At 38.8% G+C, this 6,000-nt stretch overlaps 1 long non-coding RNA gene across 1 annotated transcript in view; it reads right to left on the reverse strand.

The window, feature by feature from the left end:
- LOC107982912 (uncharacterized) overlaps positions 1-5,201 on the reverse strand; it is a 63,925-nt gene extending 58,724 nt beyond the window's left edge. Inside the window, exon 1 of the long non-coding RNA XR_010001853.1 lies at positions 2,253-5,201. This is a non-coding gene — a long non-coding RNA (uncharacterized LOC107982912). The remainder of the gene's footprint in view (positions 1-2,252) is intronic.
- Positions 5,202-6,000: the final 799 nt, after the last annotated feature.

The following is a 6,000-nucleotide window of genomic DNA, read 5'->3' on the forward strand; positions in this document are numbered from 1 at the left end:
GTTGGTGTACACCCCAGATCTTGGAAAAATATTACTTCTGGGGGATTCTGGAAGTTGTAGTTCAAAAGCTCTAGTACATAGTGAATTAGAGAAGATGTATGCTGTCAGTGAATGCAATGAGTATAGTTCGAATATGTGACTGAGAATGTATCCAAAGCAGAACTGTTATTCCTGGCTGCCTATTACATAGAGAAAAGGCACCTGTGTAATCATTATGTCCAGCCAGTGAGAATCTCCTGCTTATAAAGATTTCCATAAAACTTCTGCAAATATGGCTTTTCTATTACAGTGTGAGTGCAGTGAGCCGGTTGTCATGGACTTCTCTTCCTTCTGAGTGAATCTCTTGCCTTCTGTGCATATCTGCAAGTATAGAGCCTGGGCTTGATAACCCAACTTGCTGTCAAAAAGCAATAAGATGGATATAGTGTTTGTGTTGGGGGTTGGAGAAAAGCTAGCTTTATTGCCTTCTGGATTTCCACATACTGTTGGAATAATTCATTTGTCAGTTGAGATGCGGTTAAAGCTCTTTTGTGCCACCAAAGTGCTTCAAGGCAGTCTGAATGGAGCCAGGTTCCTGGTGTTTGTATTTACTGCCCCTCTTTCTTCATAGCAAAAGCATACCTGTGCCAGTGCTCACTGGAGCTGGCTTAAAACCATCAAACAGATACTCATCCCATAAACTGGATCTGTGTTTACACTGAAACACTTCTCCCTCTCTCTCTCTGTCTTTGGCAAAGCTCCATTTTATGATAAAAGGCTGGCAGGCCTAGAAAAGAGAATCCCTAACAATATAATAAAGCAAGTAAACACGTCTCTGGTAAGGCATTACGCTAGGCCACATTCTTGGCTCTTGGTCAAGTGAAAAAGAAGGGGTGGCATGCTAAATGGCCAGGCTTTTGTCTTGGCTTCTTCAGTTCCTAGAATATTCCATTCTTGCAAAAGAGGCACAGTTTCCTTCTCAAGTGAAGACTTTCAATCCGCATAATTTTGAAATCCACTCCTGTGGAAGCACAGTTAAAAGGAGTAGTTTTGTGGAGATGCTTCTTATCACAAAAGGAGCTTTGCCTTGTTTTGTTGACCTCAGTGAAGAGCAGTTTTGCATTATTGTATTTTGGGGGAAAGGAGAGAAGGGATCCTTAAAGGCGCAATAAAGATGGATTTTACTAAACCCAATCCTTCCCAAATCAGTGATACATGTAGATGGATTTTGCAGTTGAATTTACTTTTAATGGGGAAATTCCTAAAAATCCACACCATATGCAAACACTAAGGAAAATCAAGTAGGAGAAACATAATGAGACAGAGTGATTGTCAATCTTTTTGTACTTTTTCTCTTTACAGAATATGATTTTAATGAAAAATGGTTGTTACGCAAAGATAGTATGACCTTGTGCACTAGGGACAGTTGAAGGAGGAGTATCTAGAATTTCCACCAAACTCCAGATCCTGTGATTACAATAAGATGTAGCCATGACTATTAAAGTTCAATCATATTGCTCTAGTTGTGCGATGTGAAAGGGCTTTGCTCTTTCAAGTTCACACTCAGCCATGAAGACAACTTCTAATTCTTAGTCACATACGTCATGGGCTGCTAAAATGCATGCAGGAAGGGGGTACTACATAGACTGCACTGTCCTCTTCCAAAAAAGAGTAGCAAACTAATTGTACTACTCAGAGTTCCTTGGGATAATCATTAACTTCCAAGAATAACTGTTCACTGGGTTGTTGTGAGTTTTCTGGTCTGTATGGCCATGCTCCAGCATGACTGTTCGGTTTCAGCTGCTCTGCAGGATAAGTATCTTCCAGGGCTTGAACTGTCCTCACATTGTTCATTCATTGCTCAGTTACCCTGGAACAGTGGTTCTCAACCAGGGTCCCCAGATATTTTTGGCCTTCAACTCCCAGAAATCCTAACAGCTGGTAAACTGGCTGGGGTTTCTGAGAGTTGTAGGCCAAAACACCTAGGGACCCTAGATTGAGAACCACTACCCTGGAGAGAGCACGTTGCTCATCATCAGTCACCAGTTTATGAATTTAATTTTTGAAGAAAATTGAGGTGACCTCCATGCCTCTATGTGAATTTCATTTCTGTTGCGCTTCAAGCAGAATTCAATCTAGTCCAACAAAGACACAATAACTTTGCACAGTTGCAAAAGGAAAAAAACAGTAAAACTTTACTCTTTACAGCCGAGTCCAAACATAAACTTGCGGTGTTGCATCGAAACATAAATCTTACAGTATAGCAAACTTACATAGTCCTTGTAAGCATTTCAAGATGCAAGAAGCATTGCAATATGAAGAGCACGGCTTCTTCAGCCTCTTCTTCCAAAAGAGAAAGATCCAAAAGCAAAAACAAAACCAAAAGCAAAAGCAGGAGCAGAAGCTAATTCACACACACAGTCACACCCCACCGGGTGTGGTCCAAACTTAACTGCTAACCTAAATTAGCTCCTGCATGTTATGATCAGCAGTATAGTTTTTCTTTAACATACATTCTTGGTATTGAGCTTCATTATACCCTAACACATGGTCCAGAAGTCATTTTTTCCTAAACATCTCCAAATCTGCTGAAAATATCTCCTCCTGTTTGTAATAAACAGAAAAGTTCATTTTATTTATATTTTATAGCAAAAAAGATCATTGTGTCAAAATCTTTTAATTAATGTGCCAATCCACTCTGTACCAAGGATTAATTTATAGTATTTGAGTCAGGTAATTCCAACCATCCCCTCCAAATTTGTCTAGCTCTGTCCGCCCATTTTCACCTGATGCAGAAAAGAAGTTTACTTTATATCAGTGGTTCTCAACCTGTGGGTCTCCAGGTGTTTTGGCCTACAACTCCCAGAAGTCCCAGCCAGCTTACCAGCTGATAGAATTTCTGGGAGTTGAAGGCCAAAACATCTGGGGACCCACAGGTTGAGAACCATTGCTTTATACTGCCCTTTTTAAATGGATGTTTATATGGATGTTTTAAATTAATGTTTAATAGTGTTTAATTGTAATTGTTTTAAATATTATGTTTTCTAGCATCTAATGATTGCTGATTGTGAGGCCTCCCTGAGTCCCCCCTTGAGGGTGAGAAGGACGGGATATAAATGTCTGAAATAAATGAAAAAAAATAAATTTATATATACAGATGTCATAGATTACCATTTCTGTACAGATGTGCATAACCTTATCTTCCATGTGTACAGTAAAGTCGATTCCAGCAGGATGCTGATTGCTAAGATTATAAAGATGCTAATTTTCATGAAAAGAGAGTTATCTTTCCTCCAAATTCTTCCTCTTTGTGACAATGAAAATATCCACGGTTAATCTTATCTTTGTAAGAGAAAGCCTAGGAACAAAACAAATCTACTATTTTGACTGGAAAAGGATCAAAATGTGCTAATTTCTCTCAGTGATAAATGTGATTTCACAAACATGCACGTGAATCACCTTCCAGGGTCACTATATTATGTCCTGTTGTGTTTGGGAGAAGGGGTTGTTATATCCATGTTAGAGGACTGAAAATGTACGATTTCTTATCTTGGATCTCTTGAATGGAGCAACAGTTTGAATCTTACCTGTGAGGCATCATGGCTTTGTGTATTTATAAGTCTTAATGTACTTGGTAGGATTTCAACAGTTTTGTGAATGATACACTGTTATGTGAATGAGACACTGTTGAGATGGGAGGAAAGAGAGAATAAAAAGGGTTATGAGTAGGTTCAGAGATGTAGTTATGAAGAGGGACAAAATGAAGTTTCCTTCATTCTTTACATTTTTAGCAACACATGGAGCGAGTCACTGAAAAGCATTCATACTTAGAATTCATATTGTCTGTGTTTATCTTCTCCTCTGTCTGCCCCTTTTCTTTGGATGCCTAGTTGCTCAACTGAGTTTTCAGTTATTGCTAAGCTAAACATTTTTGGGACTGATACACTGGGGGCTCTGAATTTTTTATTGGGGGGCATGCCCTCATTTTTGTCTCCTGTCACTAGGTTACAACCTTTGAATTTCCAACAGATAGTCTAACCAGTGACAAAGAGTGAAATATTTACCCAACATAACTATTGAAGCAAAAAAACCGATATCTCCATTTGTGACATGTTTCCTGGCCTGAAATTTCTGTAGGGAGGCTACAGCTTCTCAGCTGGAAGAAATTCAAGGACTGCTCCTGGCAGGAATATAAGAGACAGAGATTTTTTTTCCCCAGAAGACTTTCAAATCCAAGCTCTACCTTTTCAAATTCTGCCCCCAAACAACAATTAGATCTTTAAAATAATTCATTTTCCCTTTTGTCCCACGTATTCCATTTAATTTTTTGGGGGAAATACTAATCATCCCTTTAAATTAAAATATTAAATTTAGATAATGCACAGAGGGGAATAAACTGAATAAAGTTGAGGAACTTTTTGTAGAATAATGACAGCAATGATAATAGCGATAATGGCAATAATAAACCCTACATTTCCCCAAGCATATAAAATTAGCTTAAATAAAATATATAACTATGTTTCAGCTGCATCCAGTCTGAAAGCACTTACACACACTAGCTGAGAGCTTTTACTGTCTCCAAAGATAAGCCTGAATGAAACTTCCTCCCTCCCTCAACATCCAGACTACATAATTATAACAGATTGGTCCCATTTAATTGCCAGGATTCTGCCATATAGAATGCTGGTATGTGTCATTAGTAAGATTTGTAGTTTAACGAAGAACCTAGATTTCTTTTCTTGAGTGCTCTAGTGCTGTAGTTTAAATCCAAGCTTTTGCCAAAGTTAAACAGAATGTACGGTATTTGTTGTTGTTTATTCGTTCAGTCACTTTGGACACTTTGTGACCTCATGGACCAGCCCACGCCAGAGCTCTTTGTCGGCCAGCCATGGCCACCCCCAGCTCCTTCAAGGTCAAGCCAGTCACTTCCATCCATCCACCTTGCCCTTGGCCGACCTTTTTTCCCTTCCATTTTCCCCAGCTTCACTGCCTTCTCCTAGCTCTCCTGTCTTCTCATGATGTGGCCAAAATACTTCATCTTTGCCTTTTATATCCTTCCCTACAGTGAGCAATCGGGCTTTATTTCCTGGAGTATGGACTGGTTTGATCTTCTTGCGGTCCAAGGCACTCTCAGAATTTTCCTCCAACACCAGAGTTCAAAAGCGTTTCTCTTCCTTCGCTCAGTCTTCCTTATGGTCCAGCTCTCGCATCCATAGGTTACTGTGGGGAATACTATTGCTGTAACTATGCAGACCTTCGTTGCCAGTGTGATGTTTCTACTCTTCACCATTTTATTGAGGTATAGTATACTATTTACATATAGGGTAATCGGTGTTTAGACTTGAGTTCTACCTCTATATATACATATAGGCATTTTAAAAATCCGAAACAATTCTGGTACAAAGCATTTTGAATAATGGATACTCAAACTGTATGTGGTGTTCCAGGAGGCCAAAAATGTATTAATACAAAAAAAAAAACCCACCTTTATGCACAGAAGTTGAACATAACAAACAGATTACTTACTGTATTTAATACACTTAGAACAATGCTTACATTCTCTACACACTTCATTCCTAGCTAATTCAGACTCTTAAGCACCACTCATTGATTCCTAAACCTGGCTGTCTCTCTTAACTTTTATCCACACATCACTCACCCTTTTCTTCTTTCCTTGACAGCTCCTTATCATACACACAATGCATACCTAAACAAATTATCTTAATAATAATCTTTATAAACTTTAAGAATCCTCTCAACTTACATATATCTTATAATTCTGGAACTTTTTTCTTGCCACCGCCCCCTCCCCTAACACATACACACACACAGCCTTAAGAGGATTATAGATACCCAAAGTAGAGAAGTGTCACAAAATGACAAGAGAAATGTTAGGTGAGGTTTGCAACAAGGTTGTGTTTTGACAAGGCAATCAATGCATTGCTGGACAGGGATGACAATCTGAACACTTGACATAAGATTGTAATTTAACTGCAAAGCCTTAAATCTGCATCCAACCAT

Source organism: Anolis carolinensis, chromosome 1 (genome assembly GCF_035594765.1).
Source record: "Anolis carolinensis isolate JA03-04 chromosome 1, rAnoCar3.1.pri, whole genome shotgun sequence".
Lineage (NCBI taxonomy): Eukaryota > Metazoa > Chordata > Lepidosauria > Squamata > Dactyloidae > Anolis > Anolis carolinensis.